General features: G+C 50.4%; 1 protein-coding gene across 4 annotated transcripts in view; it reads right to left on the reverse strand.

Moving 5' to 3' along the window:
- Window positions 1-26,352, reverse strand: part of FOXN3 (forkhead box N3) — a 437,687-nt gene that overhangs the window by 382,305 nt on the left and 29,030 nt on the right. The window contains exon 1 of one of the 4 annotated variants that reach the window (XM_061429663.1): window positions 18,450-18,890. The exons of the other annotated variants lie outside the window; for them this stretch is intronic. The gene's annotated coding sequence lies outside the window, so the exon portion shown is untranslated. Of the gene's footprint in view, window positions 1-18,449; window positions 18,891-26,352 lie in introns of those variants that run through there. 4 annotated transcript variants of the gene reach the window in all.

Below are 26,352 nucleotides of genomic sequence, written 5' to 3' on the forward strand. Positions count from 1 at the left end.
GGCAGAATCAGGACACAAACTCCTATGAGGAGGAGCCCTCTGAGGGCAGAGGAGGAGAAGGTCACGAGTCACAGGGGCTGGTCAATCTGGTGCTATTGACAAGGAATGCTTCTGGGTTCAACCCGGAATACTGATTGCCAAGTATACTCTAGCCTCTCCTTGGGCAGCTGGTCTCTGGTCTACCAGAAAGGGGCTCAGGGGTAGAAGATAACCAGCTAATTTGGGGAAAGAGACAGGAAGGACCTAAAAAAGCTGGAAAACCTTCTTCTGCCCTGTCTTGCAGGGCGGGGTGGTGGGCAGTTGGGCAGGGGAATCCAGAGCTGTTAGCGATGGGGACAAAAGCAGAAAGAGGAAAAATACAATCAGAGCTGCCTCTGAGGGCCTGGTGGCTGCCACCGGACCCTGAGGGGCAGGAAAGGGCTCGGTGGGCCCTGCGGAGGTTCAGGCTGGGCTGGGGCAGGCGGGGAGCGTGGCGGGCAGGCACTCTTGCACCACACAGGGCTTCCATCTGAAACTCTCGAGATTGTCACCCAAGGTCTCAACCGTCTGCAAGGCCAGTGGCCAGAACGTATGATGAGTGGCGTTTCACAAATCTGAGCTGATGCCTTCAGTGAAAGGCGTCCATTTCATCCTCTAATTCAGTTACGGAGACCCACTCCAGTCTTCTGGCCTGGAGAATCCAGGGACAGAGGAGCCCGGCCAGGCCACAGTCCATGGGGTCGCAGAGAGTCAGACACAACGGAGCGGCTAACACTTCAGCTCATCTATTCCCTTCAAAGGCAGCCCTTTCCACAGAACTCTCCCCCTAATTTCCACTCTTAGTAAAAGGTTAGTATTCACCCTTTGGAAAAATTCTGGGAGACCAAGCAAGTCCGGATTATGCAGAAATGCCCTGGCGCATGCTGGAGCCCCGGGCCCACACATGAGGAGGAGGCTGAGAGGTGCAGCCTGCTGAACACCTGAAAGGTGGGCCATTCTCAGAGAGGCGAAACCACTTTGAGGGGCGCCACCCCTGGCTTCAGCCAGCAGGACCTGAGAGCTACCCGTGTCCCGCCCTCCAGCCCGACTACGCCTGGCTGGCCGGTTACAGCAGGCCTCCCAGCAGGTCTGCAGCATTAGAGCCACCCACTGGGGCGGGGCCGGTGCTGAAGGCAGAGATTCCACTGCACGGAGGAGGTGCTTAACATCACGCAACAGGTGAGCTCATATTATGCAGAAGTTAGGTACTAAAGCCAAAACGCAAGGCAAAAACAGCAAGTACAGACATGTCAACCACAAACTGGCACTTGCCGAGAGTATCTGCCAGCGAGTGAATAACAATAAGGGCATTCTTCATCCATCTCTGCAGGCTGAACCCTGAGCTGCTGCAGCTGCCGACCTTCAACACCCCCTGAGGGGTGCTCAGGTGGACGGTGAGGCATTCTGTGCTCCAGGGAAACTGGTGGAGCAGGTCTTCAGACAGTTAAGGTATTTTCAGGAACTGATTTCATGATCCTAGTCCTTGCATCTCCTCATATCTAAAGAACCACTAAATCCCTACCCGGTGATGTCAGCTCCTCGTGACTGGCAGAAAACCTTTTGTAAAATGAGTCCTCGATTGCACTGAACTCCCCTTCACCTACATCCTATATCTTGACCTTCCCCCCTGCCGCTATGGAGCTCTCCCAGAGCATCTGAGGGGCTGCCTCCCAGGCTGCAGTCCTCATTTTGCCCCAAATAAAACTTAACTTGCAACTCTCAGTGTGTGCGTCTTTTCAGTCAACAGACAAAATTATTTTAAAATTTAAAAATTAAGATGGAGGAACGTTAAAGATGTGAAATAGGAGGGAAGGCGTTCCCTCCTACTGGACTTCCCTGGTGGCGCAGACGGTAAAGAATCTGCCTGCAAAGCAGGAGACCGGATTCAATCCCTGGGTCTGGAAGAGCCCCTGGAGAAGGGAATTGGCAACCCACTCCAGTATTTTTGCCTAGAAAATTCCATGGACAGAGGAGCCTGGTGGGCTACAGTTCATGGGTTGCAAAGAGTCAGACTCGACTGAGAGACTTTCACTGTCAGGAGGGAAGGGGACAGGGTGCCACCTTTAAAGGAATCACATACTCCTGCACGCGTGCTCAGTCCCCTCAGTCGCGTCCGTCTCTTTGCGACCCCCTGGACTGTAGTCCGCCCGACTCCTCTGTCCATGGGATTCTCCAGGCAAGGATACTGGAGTGGGTTGCCATGTCCTCCTCCAGGGGATCTTCCCAACCCAAGGATCGAACCAGGGTCTCCTGCACTGCAGGTGGATTCTTTACTAACTGAACCATCATGGAAGCTTTGACAGCTCTGTGTACGTGACGAAACTGGCTAGAGCCTACTGAGTCCACGATGGCAGAGGATGCGACTTCTAGGGCACCTTGAGTCCCACCTGATGCATTAGCATCTAAACGACGCAGCCACCAGCACCATGATGGTTCTGAGGCCGACCGTAAGGGGCCAAGGTATAGGTGGCAGCCCAGTTTCCTGGAGACCTTCCCCCTAAAAGTTGGACTAATAATCCCACTCCTTAGCCTATGAAATTATCCAGCCCGTCAAAACTAAGCACACTGTATATCGAGGCCTCTCGCCTTCTGATAGACCATGCTCTGTCCATCTCAGCATGTTCATCCCAAAGCTCTTCTCGCCTTTTGAGGCCGACTGTATCTGTCTCTGGAAGATGGACCTCTCTAAATAAACCACCTTCTTACTGAACACTTTCTCTCTCGCGGAATTCTTCCTGCAGTGAGACACGAAGAACCTGAGCTTCGCTAAGAGCTGAAACCAGGTGTGTGGTCTCGATTAACAGGCAGTGGGTTCAAGTCTCAAGCCTGGGTTCTGGCCGGGCTGTGCAGTTTCAGATGTAAAAATTCACCACGTGTCGTGACTGATGGGACAAGAAGGACAGACTTGCTCATCCTTCTACAGACATTGTTCTCTCTCTGTCTACCTTGGCCAGGAACATATGGCTAAAACCTGCATGAATTATCTCCACGTGTACAAAGCACAGAGGGCAGAGAACAAGTGAGTTAGTGCAGGGAAGAGGCAGTGGGAAGAAAGAAAATAAGCTGAGTGAGCCAGGAGCTCAAAGCTGAGGGGCAGGGTGGGTGGAGGTGAGCAGGGCCCCTCTACTGGGCTGATCCCAGGGGGAAGGTCTAGACAGGGCCAGGCAAGCCGGAAGGCTCGGGCTCAGAGACAGGGGTGTGCCCAGGTTAGGGAACCGATAAAGACAGCCAGCTTGGGCTTCGCAGGTGGCACTCGTGAGAAAAAACCCGCCTGCCAGTGCAGGAGACATAAGAGACGCAAGTTCGATCCCTGGGTGGGGAAGATCCCCTGGAGGAGGGCATGGCAACCCACTGCAGTGTTCTTGCCTGGAGAATCCCATGGACAGAGAAGCCTGGCGGGCTGCGGTCAGTGGGGTCACGAAGGGCTGGACACGACTAAGCGACAGCCAAGGACACAACACACAAGAGAACCAAGACTCAAGGCCGCGGCTGGACAAGGTGATGGGGCTCTGCAAGGACGTCCTTCACTCCGCACAGGCGACATTTCCGTCTGAGGATCCGGGCACGCCCGTCCCTCGGGGGAGGCGAACATCAGGGCGAGGGGCGAAGCCGGCCAAGCAGCACTGCCACAAGCGGGCCCTGGGGAGCCACCTGGAAGACAGGGCGGCCACGGGACAAGGTGGTGCAACTGAGTGCTCGCGCACTTCCGAGACTCGCGCTGCACCCTGCAACCTACTCGCCTCAGAGCAGGCTTCAGCCGCTCTGGCCTCGAAACACCTCTCCATCGGTCACTGAAGACGCCCACTTGGCCTTTCAGCACCTGAGGAAGACACAGCTCTTCTGAAAGGTGAGAAAGTGCAACGACGAGGTCGCAGGATGGACTTCTCTGGTCCAGGGGTTGACAGTCCACCTGCCATCACGGAGGCCACAGCTTCAGTCCCTGGTCCAGGAAGACGCCGCATCCTGCAGAGCGACTAAACCCGCGAGCCGCAGGCCCCGAGCCTGCCCACCACGACTCGAGTCCAGGAGGCCACGCTCTGCAAGGAGAGAACCACCGCAGAGAGCCTGCTCACCACGACGGAGCGGGCCTGCCTCCTGCAGCTGCAGAAAAGGCCACACACAGCCACGAAGAGCCAGCACAGCCACGAACGAGGACATAAGATAAAAACCAGCAACTGAGCAGGACTGTCACTTTCTACCCGACGAATCACAACTTCTGCGTACAGTTCGGGTCCGGAAGCCAAGTTCCCTCACCCCCGAAGGGAGGGGGTCGGGAAAGAGCAGAGACGCTCTCTGAGGAGAAAGAGGCCACTACGCTAGTTCAAATACACCCTGGGGGAGAGGTGGTCTCTCCAAGGCAGTGAGGGTCCGCCCAGAGACTCTTCCTGGCACAAGCCCATCATGAGCATCAGCAAGACCAGGACGTGGCCACGCGCCTCCCCAGGGTCACAGAAGAAAGAACGGGGCCACCCCTCGGCCCGCCTGTCTTGACTGGAGGCAAAGAGGGGCAACCATGCCCTGCCCCTCGGTTACGCATCCAGCTCAGTCCTGATGCGGACGCTCTGGACACCAAAACTCTAGCCCTGGGCTTTATGCTTCACGAACAGCGGCAAACTTGTCACTGATTTTAGAAGCAACTCCAGCTCCGGTTTACAAGCCTGAGTCTCGTTACTTTATCACGACTTATGGTTGTGGATCCAAAATTACACCACCCAGCAAGTATTACTTGCTTGCAAGTGATTTACGTTCTGTTATCTCTGAGGAAATTCAAAAGAAAGAGAAAACCGGTTACACCACTTACTGGATGTGTCCCACATGCCCAGTCACCGGGATAAGTGCTCCACACAGGGCCCTGAGGCCGTAACTTTCTCAGGACCACACAGCTGACCGCCAGACAAGCCAACGCTGGAAACCAGGCTCCTCTTCCTAACTTTGCTCTGTGGCCTCCAGACACAGTCTCAGCTCAGAAATTTCCAACAGATTGCTCCAGATTACTTAGATCATGCAACACCTACCATGCCCATGCCTAGACTGCAGCCATGAAATGAAAGGATGCTTGCTCCTTGGAAGAAAAGCTATGAGCAACCTAGACAGCATATTAAAAAGCAGAGACATCACTTTGCCTACAGAGGTCTGTCTAGTCAAATCTATGGTTTTTCCAATGGTCATGTATGGATGTGAGAAGGCTAAGCACCGAAGAACTGATGCTTTCAAACTGTGGTACTGGAATCTTCTCCAATACTTTGGCCTCCTGATGCCAAGAGCCAACTCATTGGAAAAGACCCAGACACTGGGGAAGATTGAAGGCGGGAGGAGAAGGGGGTAACAGAGGATGAGATGGCTGGATGGCATCACTGACTCAATGGACATGAGTTTGGGCAAACTCCGGGAGACAGTGAAGGACAGGGAAGCTTGGCACACTGCAGTTCATGGGGTCACAAAGAATCAGACATGACTTAGTGACTGAACAACATGCCTAGGCCAACTGGAAAGGATGCTGGTAATAAATAATAGGTATGGGGGTCCAGGCGCCTTCTGGCTGAAATCAGGCCTGAGTGTGAGCTCAGGGATACGGAAGGTACAGCTTCAGCTGAGATGACCGGGAATGTAACCTTACACCAGACATGGAACCGAAAGCCATGCCGGAAATGTTCTGTCCCACCCGTCTGTAGAACAAGGTCTTCAAAGGGTTAGGACAAGGACATTACACAAACCTTGACACTGTCAAAACTACGCTGAATTAAACTGATAGAGGATGTTCCATTTCAGAACACGCCTGTGTTACATCCTGATGAGGAGGCATCAAAAGAAAATGAATTCGGACCGCTTTCGGATGATGACATCTGCATTACCACAGCGATTCACCTATCAAACTAATTTAGGCTTGCAGCCCAAATCAACACTGCTGTCAGAGAGTTGATTTCTATTCATTTAAAAACTTCCAGGCTCAAGAGTGATCAGTGGGAATTTTAATGCCTTGGGAAAAGAGAGAAAAAAAAGTAAATGTTACTGCACGCAGGGACGAGACTGGAGCTCACGATTCAACCAGCAAGTGTTCCTAGAGCGTCTGGTGCAAGCTTCCGTCCCGCGCAAGGAAGAGGCGCTCAGCCTGCATCCGCATGGGGCCACGGTCCCGTCCGAAGACACTGACCACGAGGAGGCGAGGGTGACCACCGCCACTAGTCAGGTGCCGTCCCACACGTTAGTTCCTCAGTCGCGTCCGACTCTTCAAAACCCCATGGACTAGTCCACCAGGCTCCTCCCTCCATGGCATTCTCCAGGTAAGAACACTGGAGTGGGTTGCCATTTCCTTCTCCAGGGTACTGTCCCATGGGCTTTAGCATATTAATACTCACCAAGTACTATTGATTAATAGTTCCATTTTATAGATGAGTAATTCTCCAAGCCAGGTTTCAACAGTAAATGAACCGTGAACTTCCAAATTTTCAAGCTGGATTTAGAAAAGGCAGGGGAACCAGAAATCAAATTGCCAACATCCGTTGGATTATCAATAAAGCAAGAGAGTTCCAGAAAAAGCATCTATTTCTGCTTTATTGACTATGCCAAAGCCTCTGACTGTGTAGATCACAACAAACTGTGGGAAATTCTTAAAGACATGGGAATACCAGACCACCTGACCTGCCTCCAGAGAAACCTGTACGCAGGTCAAGAAGCAACAGTGAGATCTGGACATAGAACAACAGACTGGTTCCAAGTTGGGAAAGGAGTACGTCAAGGCTGTATATTGTCACCCTGCTTATTTAACTTCTATGCAGAGTACATCATGAGAAACACTGAGCTGGATGAAGCACAAGCTGGAATCAAGATTGCCAGGAGACATAGCAATAATCTCAGATATGCATATGACACCACACTTACGGCAGAAAGTGAAGAGGAACTAAAGAGCCTCTTGATGAAAGTGAAAGAGGAGAGTGAAAAAATTGGCTCAAAGCTCAACATTCAGAAAACAAAGATCATGGCATCTGGTCCCATCACTTCAAGGCAAACAAACGGGTAAACAGTGGAAACAGTGTCAGACTTTATTTTTCTGGGCTCCAAAATCACTGCAGATGGTGACTGCAGCCATGAAATTCAAAGACGCTTACTCCTTGGAAGGAAAGTTATGACCAACCTAGACAGCATATTAAAAAGCAAAGACATTACTTTGCCAACAAAGGTCCGTCTAGTCAAGGCTATGGTTTTTCCAGTGGTCATATATGGATGTGAGAATTGGACCATAAAGAAAGCTGAGTGCCAAAGAATTCATGCTTTTGAACTGTGGTTGTAGAAGACTCCTGAGGGTCCTTTGGACTGCAAGAAGATCCAACCAGTCAATCCTAAAGGAAATCAGTCCTGAATGTTCATTGGAAGGACTGATGCTGAAGCTGAAACTCCAATCCTTTGGCCACCTGATGCAAAGAACTGACTCATTGGAAAAGACCCTGAAGTTGGGAAAGATTGAAGACGGGAGGAGAAGGGGATGACAGAGGACGAGATGGTTGGATGGCATCAATGACTGAAAGGTTGTTGTTGAATCACGCGAAGACACCAGGATTCTTGGCCCCCGGAGGAGAAGAATTCAATCCAGGGCCAGAGACGAGGCTTGATCGCTCAGAGCTTTTGTGTAATAAAGACTTATTAAAGTATAAAGGAGATAGAGAAAGCTTCTGACATAGGCATCAGAAGGGGGCAGAAAGAGTACCCACTTGCTAGTGTTAGCAATGAAGTTATATACTCTCCAATGAATCCAAAGAATGTCTGGAGGTTGTAAAGACCTCACCAGACCTACTCCCATAATTTACATTTTAAGATAACAGAATTAGCCAGAAGGTTTAATCCAGAGACTGTCCTCAGGCAGGATACATCCTTGTAAAGACCAGATCTACTCCTATAATTTACATTTTAAGATAACAGAAGGTTTAATCCAGAGACTGTCCTTAATCCAGAGACTGTCCTCAGGCAGGATACATTATTGTTATATAATCCTAAGGAATGTAGAGAAGGAAAAATGTTTGTCCTTTCTTCCTCCTTGAGAATTCCAGACCCCTCTCTCCTTGGGGACCCCTAGACTCCTTATCAACCTGCCTAAGAAATGACTCTCTCATGACTCGATGAACATGAGTTTGAGTAAACTCTGGGAGTTGGTGATGGACAGGGAGGCCTGGCGTGCTGCGGTTCATGGGGTCGCAAGGAGTTGACACAACCAAGCCACTGAACTCACTGACTGACAGATGAGTAAACTGAGTTGCGTTAAGTAATTACTATTTAAATAGTGAGATCTCCCTGGTGGTCCTGTGGGTGAGAATCCACCTTGCAATGCAGGGGATGCGGGTTCAATCTCTGGTCCAGGAGATGTGACATGCCAAGGGACAACCAGGCTCGAGTGCCCCAACGACTGAACCCACGTGTTCTAGCATCCCTGCCCCACAACGAAAGAAGCCCCCACCATGAAAAACCCGGGCCCCACCCCTGGAGAGGAGCCCACGCATGACAGTGAGGGCCCAGTCAGTGCAGCCAAAAAGAAAGAAAGAAATAGACGAGTTTCATATAACTTTAAGGTTCTGTCTCACCTGCTCCTCACAGAACCATGACGAGACAGGCAGCACTGGACACGCCCCACGGCCACACAAAGTCTCAGTGGCAGAACCACGCTAGGAGGCAGGGCCCGTGGCTGCTAACTCACGATTCCTCTAGTGAGAGAGCAGGAAAGGCCGATCTGTGCGCTCCTGACAAGGAGTCCTACAGGTGTTCACTCAGGAGGAGATCACCTCCTGTCCGGGCAGTACCCACGGACAAGGGGTGATGGGGGCTTTGAGGGCGGCTGGTGTCCGGAAGGGCGGAGAGGAGAGGGACGCTGAACACGGCCAAAGGAGCCACAAGGGAGTGTGAGGGCGGACGGCCTGACGGACGTCTGCAGGTCAACCAGTGGGTCAGTGTGGCCTGAAAGAGGCTCAGCGGGGTGAGCTCAGGGAGACAGCCACGGCGGGAAACGGGCGCCGCGATGGACTGTCTGCTGCGCGACAGGACAGAAGGAAGGAAAATGTTACGCTTTCCCTGGTGATCCAGTGGTTAGACATCCATCTTCCAGTGCAGGGGACACAGGTTCAGTCCTGGTGGGGGGTTATTAATAAGACCCCACATGCCACAACTAAGCCCGCTTGCTATAATGAAAGACCCGGCGTGTGGCGACTAAGACCAACGCAGCCAAATAAATGAATAAATAATAAAATCAAGTTGCACGCTTTCCAGAAGGTGAATTTAGAGCGAAAAAGTGAAAGTAAAAGTTGCTTAGTCATGTCCAACTCTTTGCGACCCCATGGACTATACAGTCCATGGAATCCTCCCTTCTCCAGGGGAATCTTCCCAACCCAGGGATCGAACCCAGGTCTCCCACGTTGCAGGCGGATTCTTTACCAGCTGAGCCACAAGGGAAGCCCAAGAATACTGGAGTGGATAGTCTATCCCTTCTCCAGCAGATCTTCCCAACCCAGGAATTGAACCCGGGTCTCTGGGCATTGCAGGTGGATTCTTTACCAACTGAGCTATGAGGGAACCCTAAATTTAGAGTGAGGGGAGAGTGAAAAAAATAATATTTAAGGAGACAAGTAGGATAATTGTGACTGCTGAATAAATTACAGAATAAGTAATATAGAATAAATTACTGTATATTCTAAATTATAATTATTCTAAATTATAAATAAATATAGAACTAGTATACGACTGAGCGACTGAGCACGCATGCACGCATAAGAATAAATAGAACCAACTCTCCAAACTGAAGGACTTTAATGAGACGGAAAAAGAACCCAGAGCATCTCCATAATAATGTCTGCAGCTCAAATCTCGTCTTTGAATTGTTTCTAACTTTATCCTTTTTCTGTGGCTAATCCTCGGATTGACTCACACGCTCTCACTCCCTGCTAAAAAGTGAAACTACATATCACCCTCATTAATAATAAACGGAGAAGACTCGAGTTCCTGCACTCAACAGGAAAGGCATCAAGACGGAACAAGCTCTCAGAGTACAGCTGAAGGTGACAACGACCCATCGCCCTTCGATGGCTCCAAAACCCTCCCGTGGACAGCCTTGCCCAAGCCCACCTGTTCTGTGTCGAACTGTGTCCCCCCCAAAACCATGCAGAAGCCCGAACTCCCAGGACCTCAGAACGTGACCTTATTCGGAAACACGTAGATGCAATTACTTAAGATGATGTTTTGCTGGAGTAAGGTGGGCCCTAAATCCAGTGTGAGAGGCGCCCTTATGAGGAGAGAAAAGACTCAGAGATACACACATGGACAAAGGCACCCAATGCTGGGGGCAGAGGCTGGAGCTCTGTTGCCACAGCGGGGGAATGCCGAGGACCGGCAGCGCTACCAGAAGCTAGAGAGAGGCCCCGGAGGGTCCCACAGAGACTTCAGTCTGCGCAGCGCGGCCAGGACCTCGATCTCGGAGTTCCAGGTTCCAGGATATACGAGAGAAAAAGTTTCTGTTGCCCTAATTAAAGCCACTTCCCTGGTGATTAAAGTTCCCTCCCTGGTGGTCCAGTGGCTAAGACTCTGCGCTCCTAACACAGGGGGCCCAGGTTTGATCCCTCATCAGGGACCAAACTGAGAGTTTGCCACAACTAAAGATCCCACGTGCTGCAGCGAAGATCGCGCATGCCAGGACTAAGACCTGGCACAGCCAAATAAATACATACACTTTTTAATTAAAAAGGATTTGTTAAAAGCCATTCAGTTTGCAATGCAGGAGACCCCAGTTTGATCCCTGGGTTGGGAAGATCCACTGGAGAAGGGATAGGCTACCTACTCCAGTATTCTTGGGCTTCCCTTGTGGCTCAGCTGGTAAAGAATCTACCTGCAATGTGGGAGACCTGGGTTCGATCCCTGGGTTGGGAAGATCCCGTGGAGGAGGGAAAGGCAACCCACTCCAACATTCTGACCTGGAGAATTCCATGGGCTGTATAGTCTGTGGGGTAGCAAAGAGTCGGACACGACTGAGAGACTTTCACTTGTACATTTTGTTATAGCAGCCCTAGGGCACTAATACACTGGCTTCATTACAGCCTCTGGGACGTAGGACAGCAAAGGAAAAGCCAGCACACCTGGAGACCAGGGTTCCAGGCTCCAGTCTGCAGCCACCCCTCAGCTGGAGCTCCACCCAGCATCCTTGTCTTTGAAAGGGAGCATTTTAACCTAAGCGAGCATCGCATCCTCTTTCAGGTTTGAAACTCTGTGCTCCATCACACCCCAGCCAAGAAAATCATCTGCTCGAGCATCTCCTGAGGGTGAGAGCGTGATGGGGCTGAAAGAGGAAAACACTTGCAAATTCAAGAACTCTCCCATCACCAGTAGAAGTCAAGGAGAAAGGGAAAAGAGTGATTAGCGGTGGTCCCTGCCTTTACCATATGCCACATAATCATTGCACCTTCACGTCAAACCTGGCCTGCAGACCTCGTGCCACGGCGAGTTAATACAAAGAGACACTGCGAGCTGCCAGACACAGAAAGTTAATACACGGGATAAGAGACTCTCCACAACCCACACGGCGTTTCCCAAACCTGCTCGTGTCAAGGTCATTTAACCCCAGAAATACGAAACCTGCTGCCTGCAGAAGACAAAAAACGAAAAAGGAAGGCTGGCGCTGAAACTGTCCCTCAACCCGCATCCAGTCACAATCAGCTTTTCAGCTGGGGGGCTCTCAAAACCGCTAGAAGCTGATGCTTATGAAACAAACCCCACTAGGAGAGACCAACAAGAAATCCCTGGAAAACCCTCACTCAGACGCACCATTCCACTTTACCTTTTTTTTCCAAGAGTAAATTGCGGCTGTCAAATCACACCCTTTCATTACTGTCATGGACTCATTTTAAGAACAGCTAATCAGAAAAGCCTACAGAGGTATTTAATCAGATTTTTTCCTCTCCCAATGACCTAATGTTTTGGTATGAAACTGCTGCCAGCTCACGCTGGGTAGAAATTTAGCACTGTCAGCATTTAATTATTATTTTATCACAGATTTCTTTACTTTCCTATAGGGAAGAAATAACTTATATGTTTTTAAAAATGCAACAAATGCTTACCTTTTAAAATCGCAAGACGCCACCCTCTCTAGTTTGCTTTGTCAAAAATCACCAGCTGGGGAGACGGGACAGGTCACGGAAACGCACTTTTGAGTTAAGAAGAGGTACTGCTATCACCGGCTTCAGTCTTCCGGAACACTGAGACAATGCGGTGAAAATGGACGTCCTGCTGGTTTTCAGGGCGTGAGACACTCATGACTCATTCAGGTTCGTGTGTGACTGCGGCGACATGGTCCAAACGGCATCCCCAGGCCTGTGACCTCCGAGTGGAGCTCTCAGCTTCACTCTCCTCCTCCCCTTCCCTCCAGGAAACTTCGCCTTTTCTTCTCTAAGGTGGGAATAGAAGAGCAGGGAGGAAAAAGGACAGACAGAAAAAGGAAGGGAAGACGGGCGTGCAGGTGGGACCCTGACTCCCTTTCCTTGGCCGCTACCCTCGGAGTCTAGAGACTCAAGCCGACCCGAGACGCTGAGTCTGGAGGACAAGAGACAGCGGACAGGGACCAGATGTCTAGATGTGTCCCTCAAGCCAGTTTCGCTTTCACTTCATCCTCCCCACTCAGCTGACGTCTCTTTTTAGAAAAATAGCCATTTCATCATCACCACCACACACACACACACCAAAAAAAAAAAACCCTCTTCATTTGCCTCTCTTCCCCTTTACCCAGAGTTCCTGCTTCAGAGTCGAGCTCTGAACGAGCTGAGGATGCTCGGCGCAGACAGCCATCAGCAGATATTTACCGAGCACCTCCTGTGAGCGTTTGCCGAAGGGGTGACGTGGTGTAAACCCAGGTACAGAGTGGTATCCAGGAAAGAGTTCCATGCAAGCAAGCAGGCTGGTCGTTCTTCAGAGCGTGGTATGGACGATTCACGAGCAAGAAAGGCTCCCCCAGCTCATGTTCTTCAGCTCCAGAGGCGCCTGGGCCACGGTGCACCTCATTCCGAAGCGGAACTTAAGACTGCTCCCCCGAATCTGTCCTTCCACCCCCCCCCCAAATATCTCTCATCTTAGTAAATTCCACCTCCGAGATTCTGTCAGCATCCGAAGACCTCCTTGTCCCTCCCATTTCCATGCAATGCACCAGAATGTTATCTTCATCTTCGCTTGATCCCGTGAAGCCCAGGGGCATCACTCACTTGGCCTCCAGGACTAACCCTAGCCCAAGGTTTCCCATAAATAAACCCAGCACCCCTCCCCAAAGCAGATCAGCTCCAGGGCCTCCACCGGGCCCTGCTCCCCCACACATTCCTGCTGCTGCAATTCCACAAACGAGCCAGGACCCCTTTGTCGCCCTTGGGGTCTTGGCTTACGCTGCGCCCTCCGCCTGGAAGCTCTTCTTTCCACCATTAGCGTAATAAGCGCCTCCTTCTGGATTTTAAGGTTCTGTAAGGGGGAAGCCCGTGCTGGTCCCATGGTTAAGAACCTGCCGGGCAGTGCCGGGCACATGGGTTTGATCCCTGGCCTGGGAAGATCCCACAGGGTGGTGCAGCAACGAGGCCTGTGTACCACAGCCACTGAGTCTGCCGTCTGGGGCCCAAGAGCAGAAAGGAAGCAGCAGAAGCCCTGCACCCTGGAGCCCGCGCGCCACGGCAGGAAAAGCCAGCGCAGTGAGCAGCCCACAGGCAGGAGCCCCGGTTCTGCGCAACTGGAGAGCGCAGCAGGGAAGACTCAGCACAGCCAGAAGGAAACACACAGAGAGATTTTAGTAATTCAGAAGAAAGGATAGCAGTGTCCTGTGATGACGGTGCGGGGACAGCCTCCCCGGAGCTGACCCCTAACATTCACGTCTTCCACAGCTTCTCACAACTGGCAGCTGTTCGCCTGTCTATGCGCTTGTTAATTACACACACAGTCCTCGCAAGCAGAGGCCTCCTCTGTCCTTTTTACGGCTACAACCCTAACAAGTAGCACGAAGCCTGGCACAAATCAGAGATTCAACATTTGTTTAAATGAAGGAAACGAGTGTTTGTTATTCATTTCCCAGGAAGAGATAAGTAACATATGGCTTCCCTGGTGGCTCAGATGGTAAAGAATCTGCCTGCAATGCAGGAGACGCAGGTTTGATCCCTGGGTCGGGAAGATCCCCTGGAGAAGGGAATGGCTACCCACTCCAGTCTTCTCGCCTGGAGAATCCCATGCACAGAGGAGCCTGGAGGGCTACAGTCCATGAGATCACAAGAATTGGATACAACTTAGTGACTACACCACCACCACCAGGACCGTATACATAAATGTAAGTGTTGACTCATGTCGAAGCTCACATAACATTGTGAAGCAACTATACAGCAATAAAAATTAATTAACTTTTTAAGAAGATATTGAACCAAGCAGCCAAAGGAAAGAAAGCTTACACGTCTTGGATCATGGATGGTTCGGCCCTTCGAGGAAAACCTTTAAGTTGAGCTGTACATCAGTCTTCCTTTTCAGTTCCCACAGTCTGATCCAGATTATCCGAGGGCAGCAACGGAGCAAAAGCAATGGAGGTGAGGAGTGGGTGGAGCCTCAGAGTCAGGGAAAGAACAGCAGAGATGGAAAGGCGTGGTCACCCTGAGTGAGCAGCGGGCTGACTTTGGCCCAGCTCTGCACACCTGTAGCCTGGCCTGCCTTCTTCTGTCTCCTGAGTAAGTGTTAGTCGCTCAGTCGTGCCCAACTCTTTGCAGCCACATGGACTGCAGCCCACCAGGCCCCTCTGTCCATGAGATTTCCCAGGCAAGGATACTGCAGTGGGTTGCCATTTCCTTCTCCAGGGATCGAACCAGGGTCTCCTGCACTGCAGGCAGATTCTTTACCAACTGAGCTACGAGGGAAGCCCTCTGTCTCCTCGGGGAAGGGAATTCCTCCACCAGATGGCTGTGTTCTGACACTGAGCATTTTACAGACGTGTGGCTACTCTCTAGACACGCAGTAAACATAGAGAGTCAACCTCCAAGAAACCTTGGTGCTGCCAGGAAACCCTGGTCATGACAAATCAATTCAACATACGTATGTCGAGGCAGATAGTGTTCGAGTCAATGGAGGTTCAGAGCTAAAATTTAAAACACAGTACCCGCCTGTAAGACACTTACAGACCACAGAAGGAGGCAGTTATCCACGTAGCATCTGTGCCGACATGGCTTCCCAGGTGGCACAGTGGTGAAGAGCCCGCCTGCCAAGGCAGGTCGACGTGGAAGACACAGGTTCCATCTCTGGGTCCAGAAGAGTCCCTGGAGAAGGGAATGACAACCACTCTCGTATTCTTCCCTGGAAAACGCCACGGGCAGGGGAGTCTGGCAGGCTGCAGTCCACAGGGTCACAAAGAGCTGGGGACACAACTGAGCCCACACAGCACACACACAGCCTCAGACTCACACCCACAGGGCAGCACCATCACCAGCAGCGGACAGGAGCTGCGCTCGTGCGCTGAGTCTCTGCAGTCGGGCCAGACTCTGTGTGACCCCACGGGCTGCCACCTGCCAGGCTCCTCTGTCCACAGGATTCTCCAGGCAAGAATACCGGAGCGGGCCGCCGTGCCCTCCTCCAGGGGATCCTCCCAACCCAGGGGTCGAACCCGTGTCTCTTACGTCTACCTGCACTGGCAGGCGGGTTCTTTACCACTAGCCCCACCACTGGGGTGGATGCTATTACAACTTGGGACCCAGGAAGGTCTGCCTCTTCCCCTCACCCCAACTCCTTCACTTTACCAACCATCGAACGAGTCACAGGAACAAGGGCCTAGCAGGGAATCAAAATTTGACTTTATCAGGAGCTCAGCCTATCCAGCAACCTGAAGGATTACTCACCAGGGCGTGAGAATGAGGCGAAGCACTCGGAGTCACCCGGTAATTTCTAAGGCGCAGTGATCCTGCCCACCACGGCTGCGGCCCATCTCACATTCTACAGTTTGGTCTAGGCTTCACACCTGCTCCACCCAAGCCGGGGAAAGCACAGCTGGGGGAGGAGCTGAAACACAGAGCCCCTGCAGCTCGTCCCACAATGTAGAGTGAATGTCGTCCCCGTTTTACAGACAAAGAAACGGGCTTGTAAAGGGACCGACGGCCCAAGATCGTACAGTCACGGGATGGCTGCTGCTGCTGCTAAGTCGCTTCAGTCGTGTCCGACTCTGTGCGACCCCAGAGACGGCAGCCCACCAGGCTTCCCCGTCCCTGGGATTCTCCAGGCAAGAACACTGGAGTGGGTTGCCATTTCTTTCTCCAACAGATGAAAGTGAAAAGTGAAAGTGAAGTCGCTCAGTCATGTCCGACCCTCAGCGACCTCATGGACTGCAGCCCACCAGGCTCCTCCATCCATGGATTTTCCAGGCAAGAGTACTGGAGTGGGGTGCCATCGCCTTCTCCTGGGATGGCTGAGGAGGGTCTAAACCCAGGTCTTTTGATCTCAACTTGAGTTCACGACTCTGGTACTGAGCCTCACCGTGATAGGAGATGTCATACACGTGAAGTGACACGTCCTCGGAGGAAGCAGACTTTATGGCCAATCCATCATCACAGTCAGCAACCTAAAAGCAACTGTTTCTAGAAATTGCAAATTGGGGAACGACTTTAGCCACCTGGATTGTGTGGTGTGCTCAGTTGCTAAATCATGTCAACTCACACAGAGTCGGCCCTTTGCGACCCCATGGGCTGCAGCATGCAGCTCTTCAGTGACCTCTCCGTGGCCACTCGGCACACTCGGTGCATGCTGTCCCCTTGGACTTTCATCCAGAACTGACTGACTCTTACTTTGAACACGACTCTAACCAGTTGTCTGGTCTGGTTTCTTAAGCTCTAGCCGGGTAGATACAGTAGATTAACACGGATTCCTGGAAGGAGAGAGTGATCACAGTGAAAAGTGACAGAGTTATGAAAAAAAAGAACCGAGCAGAGGTTGGCAAACTTGTCCTATGAAGATCGGAGAGTACATATTTTAGGATCACGGATCACACTTTCTCTGTTGTGACAACTCAGCTTCACCCGTGTAGCTCAGAATAAGCCACAGACCAATGTGTGAACGGAGGAGCATGGCTGAGTTCCAATAAAATCTTATTTACAGAAACAGGTGGCAGGTCAAACTTGGCCCACAGGCTACAGTTTGCAAACCATGGAATAGAAGAAAGTTTCAAAGCCAACACAATAGCTAGAAAAATCTTGGCAGTCTTGGACTATATCTTAAAGAAACAAATAATCCCAACCTCAATAGCCCTTCCGGACGACTGGCGTTAGAGAATATCATGGTCCTTCGTTGTAAAATTACAAAAGTTTAGAAATCTAAACAATCTTGGGAATATTACGGTCCAATATCCTGTTTTTACAGATGAAGAAGTATATTCTCAGAGAGGTTGCGAGACTTGCTAAAAGTCAAACAGCTAATTAACAATTAAATTAGAGCCAGTGTTTTGATTCTATGTTTAGAAATGTTTCCATTATTCCACGTCTATTATTTTAGCCTTTTCAATAACAAAGAACAGAGGAAATGCTCCTTTAATTAAAACACTGCACCCTTGAGGTTGTTAAGATTCTGAAATCACTAAAGTACACAGTTCTAGATGTTTAGAAAGATGACTGTGAATCATCAAGACAAAGGTTAAATTGGGTTCAATGTCCTCAGAGAAAAGGATTTCAGAAATAGGGCTAAAAGAATACAGTTCAAATAATTAAAAAGTCAATACATGTGGAAATTTTTATTCTCCCTCGTGCACGGGAGAGTGAAGTACCACGGTCCGTTCGTTTATGAGCAGGAAAGTTTGCCACCGGATTTGGTCAGTTTAGACCTGTTCATAAATTCTGATCAGTCCAGGACTAGCCCAGGAATCACCGAGGCACTGAGAGGCCCCAAGTAATTTCTCCAATTACCAGATGCCCATATTCGTTCAACTGCCGTTTCCAACTGAAAAACAAAGAAGCCGCTCCCAGCGCTATCTGTCCCTTTCTCTTTTATGTCATTAGCGACGTCTTCTGCTCCTTTTCTGAATTAATTAGGAAAGAAAAACAGGACCCCTGACATGTTTGTAAACATTCTGAATGCTGGTTAAACATGAAAGGACAGAGGTGGGGAACACGGAGGTGACAAATTTTATTTCTGTGATGACAAGTTGGAGCCCTCCTGCCAGCTGGGCCTTGCAGCGGCCAGAAGCACACACCTGTCCACACGGAAGTAGGCGGGGAGGGGAGCAGAAGGATGGGGCCCCGCGGCCGCCGTGCCAGCAAGCGGGCTCCGATTGCGTGGGGTCGCTGAACACTGCCGGGTACAGGGAGGCCCCCAACAGCCCCCGACACCAGGGAAGACGGCGAGGCCGCCCCCGCTTTCCTGACCACGCAAGCGGTCCTCTTGCTGTTTACAGACCCCAGAGCGGGGCTGCGGGTCAGGGAGCTCACCTTCCTCTAAGCAGGGGGAAAGGGCAAAGCAGGGAGGTCGACTACTGCTCCCAAGCGTCCCCGAGATGCACTTCCCAGTTGGACAGACCTGCCAAAGGAAATGAGAAGTGATAAGCGATTGGGCCCCGATTAGATCAGCCACCTTGGGAAAGGTGCTGAGCCAGAGATATTTCACTGAAATAAGGAGAAACCTGGGGATAGATTTCTGGCAAGCAATCCTGCAGTAGATACGGTCTGAATTGGAAATGGATTTCATGGGCAGATAAAGTCTAATAAATGGCAGGTCACTCAAAACTCATATATCATCAAGTCTCATACAGCGTCCGTGAAGTTTGTTATCAATAATTTAACATCGGGAGAACCTAGCCCTTAGCAAATATTTAATTTCAAAACATACCTACTGATTTACTCCGATACAGCATATACAGTATATTAAAAATATATTACAAGAAGCCAAATGACAATAAGGCGGCGTTTAGAGAAGACCAGGGGCACTGCTTGCTTTTCCAAATATTCTGTCAAAGAAGGGAATGGACCGTCCATCCACGGAGTTGGTCCACTAGCAATTTGTAAATTGCAGGGGGAGGAAAGCTTGCCTGTGGGCCCTGCTGCAAACAGCACGGACGTCAGTGGAGCTCTCATTCCCAGCCAAGCAATGAGCCAGATGCCTTGCAGACAAGCTCTGGGGGACAGGACACAGGGGCCCCTCAGACACGGCTCTCCTGGCCAGGCCTGAAGACCATGAGAGGAGGCGGAATCTGTGCATAGCACGGCTTTCGGGGGCTAAGGGGGGGTTCTAAAATTTAACTGACGTGTGGCTGTGCTGGGCCTCTGTTGCAGAGCACGGGCTCTTCATCGCTGAGCGGGGGCTCCTCTCTAGTTGCGATGCTGGGGTTGCTCATTGCCGGGGCTCCTCTTGCTGCAGAGCATAGGCTCCAGACTCACAGGCTTCAGAAGCTGTGCCACGCAAGCTCAGCGGCTACGGTGCCCAGGCTGAGTTGATGTGCTGCACGTGGAATCTTCCTGGACCAGGGATTGCTCCTGCGTCCCCCACACTGGCAGGCGGACTCTTGACCACTGGACCACCAGGAAGTCCCAAGAGGGGACTTTTTTTTTTTTTAATTCAGGATAATTGCTTCACAGAATTGTGTTGGTTTCTGTCAAACATCAACATGACTCGGCCAAGAGAGAACATTTTTTAAGAGGACAGAAGTCAAGGGAATTACCTCCACGGTCACTGCCTACAACTACGGGTGATCTCAGCCACTCTTCCTGCAGCGCCCCCATCATTCAGTCCTCTCCACGGCAGACCCTTGCCACTCCCTGGCTGCGAGGTAGCACCCCTTGTGATGGCTGGAATGTTTGTGTCCCCCCAAAATTCACATGTTGGAATCCTAACACCCAATGTGATGGGGGCTGTGGGAGGCGATTGGGTCATGAAGGCAGAGCCCTCGTGAACGGGATTAGTGCCCTCAGAAAGGAGGCCCCAGAGAGCTCTTAAGCCCCTTTTGCTGTGGAAGGCTACGAGGAGAAGTCTGTAAGTAGACGAGGGTTCTCCCCCAACCACACGGACACCCTGGTCCCAGACTTTCAGCTCCAGACTGGGAGAAATACAAATGTCCGCTCTTATAAGCCACCCAGCCTGTGGTGTTTGGTTCTAGCAGCCTGAGTAGACGCGGACAGCCAAGGGCCACCGGCATCAGCAGCGAGAGGTCCAGGGAGGCGGCTGTCCTCTCAGGGATGGGAGCTCATTAACTGGGCTTCGAGTGGAGGCAGGGGCTCAACGAGCACAGAGTCCTCCACGGCGAACATTCTTCTCTAACAAGGTTTTAGGTCTTTGTGGGGTCGATGATGGCCTGGGAGAGAGCGGGGGGGAGGGCAGGGAGAGAGAGAGAGCTTCTCCTTGTCTCACCCCCAGAAAGCCCTGAGGGACAGTGGAACCAAGGGCTCAGGGGCGCCAGTTGCCAGTCCCAGGTCCGCCACCCGCAGCTAACAGCCTCAGGATCTGACGGCACAGTCTCGAGGGGCCTCTCTGTCCGAAGGTGCTGGAACATAACTGCCGCCACTCTCGGCAATGGTTTTCCCAACTCCCAGCCCACGACATCGGCACTGCAGTGGGAAGTTGCTCTGATCGTCCTACAGACAAGAAGGAGGACAGAGTGGACAACCGTCCCTGGACCTGGCTCTTACCTCTCTGGGTTTATCCACATGTGCATAGGCAGCCCAGACCTCCAGGCCCTTGCAGCTCACAACATCTCTTCCCTATGAGATCCAGAACTGCCTTGACAGCCAGTTAACTATGAAGTTCTTAGTTCTGTACGCAGAGCCTTTAAGAGAGTTAGCAGGGTATACCAGAACTCCAAAACAAACCACACACCCCAACCACCACCACAAAACCTCGCCCTGTACCCTGACAACCTAGCCAGACAAGCCAGAGCTTAAGCAGACAAGATCAGGTGAGAAAAATCACAAAGTCCTCAAAGCCAGCGGGAGGTACTGAGAACACTGTTGTCTGAACTGACTATGAGGAAGTCACCCCAGACTCAGTTTCCCCTTCACAAGCTGCTACTGTCCTCCTCCTCTCTGTCCTTGATAAAGTCCCTGCCTTTCCGGGACATGAAGGGGCCAGACCACCAAGGGGACCCCAGGAGATACTGACTCCAGACGGTCACAGTTATAATCACTCAAGCTGATGACCTTGAGGGCCTCAGTCATCCGGACAGGTTCACAGGTCTGCTGGCCATCAACCATCTGAACCTCCAGGTTCATCCTAAAGACAGAAGTAGGGGGGCTGCAGTGTTTATTTGGGGTGAGTAAACAGGCTGGCAGGGTAGGGGAAACATGGGGGGCAGGGGTGAACGTTGGAGTAAAAAAGAGTGAGGGGTTAGACCATCTGCCCACTCCCCACTCACATTACAAATTCAAATTCAACCACTCACAGTCCTTTCTGCTGCTGGTGAATTCTCAGCAAGACAAAAGCCCAAGTCTACAGTTCCTCGTTACAGGAGCGCACAAAACCCAGCTCGAGAACATACAAACCACAGAGGATGTCAGAGTCAGCATTCCGGAAGAAAGGAGCCGCCACGTTCAGGCCCTTGGGTGCTGATCACGGCGGGCTCCAACCCTCTCACTCTCTCTGGAGGCCTCCAGGGATTCGAAATTCAACGCAGCGGACCAGAAGTCAGGCGTGACAATCCTTTCTTGTTTAGGGTTAACAACCCCATATCACACTTCTGTCTACTTTTGGAAGCGCTAAGCGATGCCACAGCCACGTGGTCCGAGAAGCAACAGTAACTCTCGATGCCCGGAGGGGTCTCCCCACGGCTCTCCCGCCTCAGCGGCAGTGTCCGTGAAACTCTCCACTCGTGTTCCACTGATAATCCTCACTCTGAAGTCAGTGCAGGTGGGAGAAGAATCAGGTCTTTGATTTTTGCAACTTCCACTCCTGACACCATAGCGACTTCTCTTCAGCCCCGATTTCTTTCCCCTCTGATGACCTCTTAGTAGCTGCCAGAGACACCATGTCAGGAACTTCTGGGAACCCCGAGAGGGAAAACGTGAAGTATCAGAACAGCCACGTGAGCGGGCACTGGGCGCTTTGTGGAATGACTTCAATTGAGTGCACTTAGACCACTCTGTATTAACTAATTTAGAACATTTCGCTTTCGCGGACTTAGCTGACTGCTTTGCACTGCCAAACTAAATACTCCACTTTCTAACACACCCCTGCGTACGCATGTCATTTCTCCTTTTAGGCTAGGAATGTAATGTTGACATAAATGTCAAATAGAATTAATGAGAGAATGGGCCCTCAAATGGTACTTCTGTGCAGGGAATTTGTTAGACGGGGACCTTTGAGCCCGAATGTATATATAATCATATAACACTCATATGAGGAAAGAATCTTAATGGTAAGCTTTAGCAAACTGATCACCTTGGGCAGAAATGCTGTCACCTACAAAAAGCAGGATGCGAGTAAATTAAGATGAAAATGCCCTAAGATTAGTCTGTCACAGCAAGCTACTGGAGAAAGAGCAGGGTGGCCCAGCTGCCCATGTCGAGTCCTTGCCTTATCTGTAAGAATTCAGGTCAGACGTCTGCTGCTCTGCCTGAATGCTTCCGCTGTTGACTTTGCAAATGGACTTCCTCCTGCCTTGCCCAGCTCCTTCTCCCACCTCGCATCCCCACCAGCCACTTAGGAAGAGCAAAGATGGCAGTTAGAGCAATAACAGGCATTTTCACTCGATAGTCAAGGCACTGGGCTCTGAGAGCGGCTGCCACACTGATATGACTACCTTGTCTTTTATTTGTCATCTCAACCATCTTCCTCAAGTATGGTAGAATCACAGAAAATCACTCTAATCACTGAAAAGAGCCCGGCTCCCAGGAAAGCAGCAAGCCTTCTCTTGTCAGAGTAAAATGCACGAAGTAAAATTTCCTCTAAACACAAGGGAAACTCACATTTACCCCCAAGCCTAAGGAAAGCGGCCAGTGGAACCCAAAGGCGGCCACACCAGCATTTATGCAGAGAACCTGCAAATGTCTGGGGTGAGCAGATGCCTGAGGGGGAAGTTTCAAAGAAAACGGGTATTGTGTTTTGGTTTTCGCACTTCAGATTAAATCCTAGGGACTAGAGAAACACCAGCCCCCCATCACATTTCTCTTTCATACACTGATCTCAAACACCATCCCATAATTGTGAAATTCCATAATGTTTTCTGTACATAGAATGAAAAAGAAATCAGAAGGATAGGTTCCTCTTTCTTCCCAGTTACCTGGATACCCTTCTTCTCCTGGAAGACCTGCCCGCCAAAGACTAACACACTAGTCATAATAGTTCTAAGAGTGATTCCTCCAATGATGGGAACCACAGCAGAATCAAATATAACACACAGATTCCTTCTGATTTCATGCATCTTTAAGCAGTTCACAAAATCCATATCTTTGGGAAAGTCACAGAGACTCTCTAATTAATTTACGGTGAGGCAAAGAGAAAGCGTCTGACTACCAACTTCAAACAACTCACCCTCCATCGGTACACTGTGAAGTCATCCTGATTCTGGATAATTTGAAACGTGGGCACAGGACCCAGCAAATATTCTCCATTTTTATTCTTCTTCTCCAGGCTATCAGTTCACAATGAACAAATATGGAAATTTTTCTGAGGGGGAAATCCAACTACCAAAATAACTCCTTCATAATTCATATGTGCAATCACAACGGTGATTAATAAAATCCTGAAACAGTTCCTAAAAGCCTAAAGCATTAATTACTCTGCTAGATGTCAGGACTCTATGAAAACCTATGACAGCGGGTTACTCAGGCAAATTAAATCATGTGAACTTAAGGCGGAAAAAGAAATCTTTGCTTGGTGGGTTTGCAAGCTGGTAAATGTATGCTTTCGAAGAGGGGTAACCAACCCACGGCTCTTTGGGGCTCCATATTTCAACCTTGAAAGACATATGAAAGAGGTAAAAAATGTCACTGCAAATTGAATTTATGCTGGGATGAAAGGTAACATTATATCCTTTGAAAGACGTAAAATAGATGCAGGCTACTATTTCCATTAAGGGGAAACTTAACTTCCATCGAGCCTGTCCAGCGCTGGCTGTTCGATTCGACTCTTCTCGTTTCTACGACACCACAACCCAATTCTTCTCCGACTTCAATGAAAGCTCATTCTCAGTTACTTCTGCAAGCTCCTATTTTCTTGGTCGGATGGCTAAATTTTAGTGCTCAAGGCTCTGTTCTGGACGCTTTTTTCTGCACCCCCTCTCTGGATGATCTCACCAAATCTGTAGCTGTGGACACCAGCCATGTGCTGATGACCCTGCCCCCCAAGTTCTAGACATCAATGCCAGTGCCTTCTTGACGTGCCCAGCAGGCATCTCAAATTTAGGCTGTAAATTCCAGAGCTCCGCTCCCCTCCCCGAGGTCTTTCCAATCTCACGAGATGACACTGCATTCTGAACTCCTCAAATAATCCTCCACTGCTCCTCTTCCCCTCTCCCCACTTCCAGTCCACGAGCTCTGCTTCCAGAACACACCCTGAGTCTCTTTACTCTCACTGTTCTGACTTAGCACTGCGATTGAAATCCCTTCTCTCCCAGATTTAGCACTGTAATTGAAATCCCTTCTCTCCCAGACACGGTCACACCTCTGAAGTGGCTTCTCTATAAGGCCATCCTCCACGCTTAGGCAGAATATTCTTCTAAAGAAATAAATTAGGGACTTCTTTGGTGGCACAATAAGAATCCGCCTGCCAATGCAGGGGACATGGGTTCGATCCCTGGTCCAGGAAGTTTCCACACGCGGTGGAGGAACGGGGCAGCACAACTACAGAGCCTGAGCTCGAGGGCCCGCAAGCTGCCTCTACTGAAGTCTGCAGGCCTGGAGCCCATCCGCCACAAGACGAGCCGCCACAGGGGAAGCCAGCAGACCCCAGCGAAGAGCAGCCCCTACTCACCGCAACCAGAGCGAGCCCGAGCAGTGAGGCTCCAGCGCAGCCACAGAGAAATCAATCTTAAAAAGTACGACTTCTCCGGCAGTCCGGTGGTTAAGACTCTATGTTCTCAATGCAAGGGGCATCGGCTGGATCACCACTGGGGAAGCTAAGATCCATGCTGCACAGCATGGCCAAAAACATAAATAAATAAAAATAATTTTTAAAAAAATTTAAATAAATCATACTCAGCAACACTTCTGTTTAAAATTCTCTGTTGGTTTCCCAGTATACCCAGGATAAAGTCCCTCTTACCTTGCCCACGAGATCCGACAAGCTGGGCCCTGCCTTTCATCTCCCACTCACTCTACTACTCACCAGTCCCTAGCCACATGGGTCCTTCCTCCTGTTCCTCAAATGTGCAAGCTGTTTTCCACCTCAGGACCTTTGCACGCACTGTACCCTTTGGCCAACACTTTATAACTAAAGAATTCTTCTCTGGTCACCCTTATCAAAGTGGTACCATTATCGTTTTTTATCCTTCTTTACCCTGTATGGTTATTTCATACCTCACAGTATCTTACATATTTATTTGTTTAGCTACTTAGCGCTTCCTTATCCCTTCAATCAAATACCAGCTCCATGACAGCAGAAACACTGGCCATCCTCCTCACTGCTACAGAGTTGTTGATCAGTTGGAAAGAAGTGTCCAAGTCCTTGCAACCCCATGGAATACAGCACACCAGGCTTTCCTGTCCATTACTATCTCCCAGAGTTTGTTCAAACTCATGTCCATTGACTCAGTGATGCCATCCAATCATCTCATCCTCTGCCGCACCCCCTCTTCTCCCATCCTCAATCTTTCCCAGCATCAGGGTCTTTTCAAATGAGTCAGCTCTTTGCATCAGCTGGCCAAAGTACTGGAGCTTCAGCTTCAGCATCAGTCCTTCCAGTGAATATTCAGGGTTGACGTCCTTTAGAAGTGACTGTTTGATCTCCTTGCTGTCCAAAGGACTCTCAAGAGTCTTCTCCAGCACCACAATCCAAAAGCATCAGTTCTTTGGCACTCAGAGTACAGAGTAGATACTCAATAATATTTGGTCAATAAGCACATAAGTGAATAAATATATTCCCCTGGATTTCCCCCTAACTTTTGAGATAAGATTATTCCTATTTTGAATCTCCCATCTGCAATGCAGGAGACCTGGGTTCGATCCCTGGGTTGGGAAGACCCCCTGGAGAAGAGAACGGCTACCCACTCTAGCATTCTGGCCTAGAGAATTCCATGGACTGCATAGTCCATGGGGTTGCAAAGAGTCAGACACGACTGGGAGACTTTCACTTTCACTTTCATTCCTATTTTGAAGAGGAGAAAACTGAGGTTTCTAGGGGTACATGTCCAAAGTCATTCAGGTAATTACAGGCGGTCAGAGTCTGAATCTAAATCCACAGGACGCCAAT

The sequence above is a fragment of the Bos javanicus genome, chromosome 10 (assembly GCF_032452875.1).
Source record: "Bos javanicus breed banteng chromosome 10, ARS-OSU_banteng_1.0, whole genome shotgun sequence".
Lineage (NCBI taxonomy): Eukaryota > Metazoa > Chordata > Mammalia > Artiodactyla > Bovidae > Bos > Bos javanicus.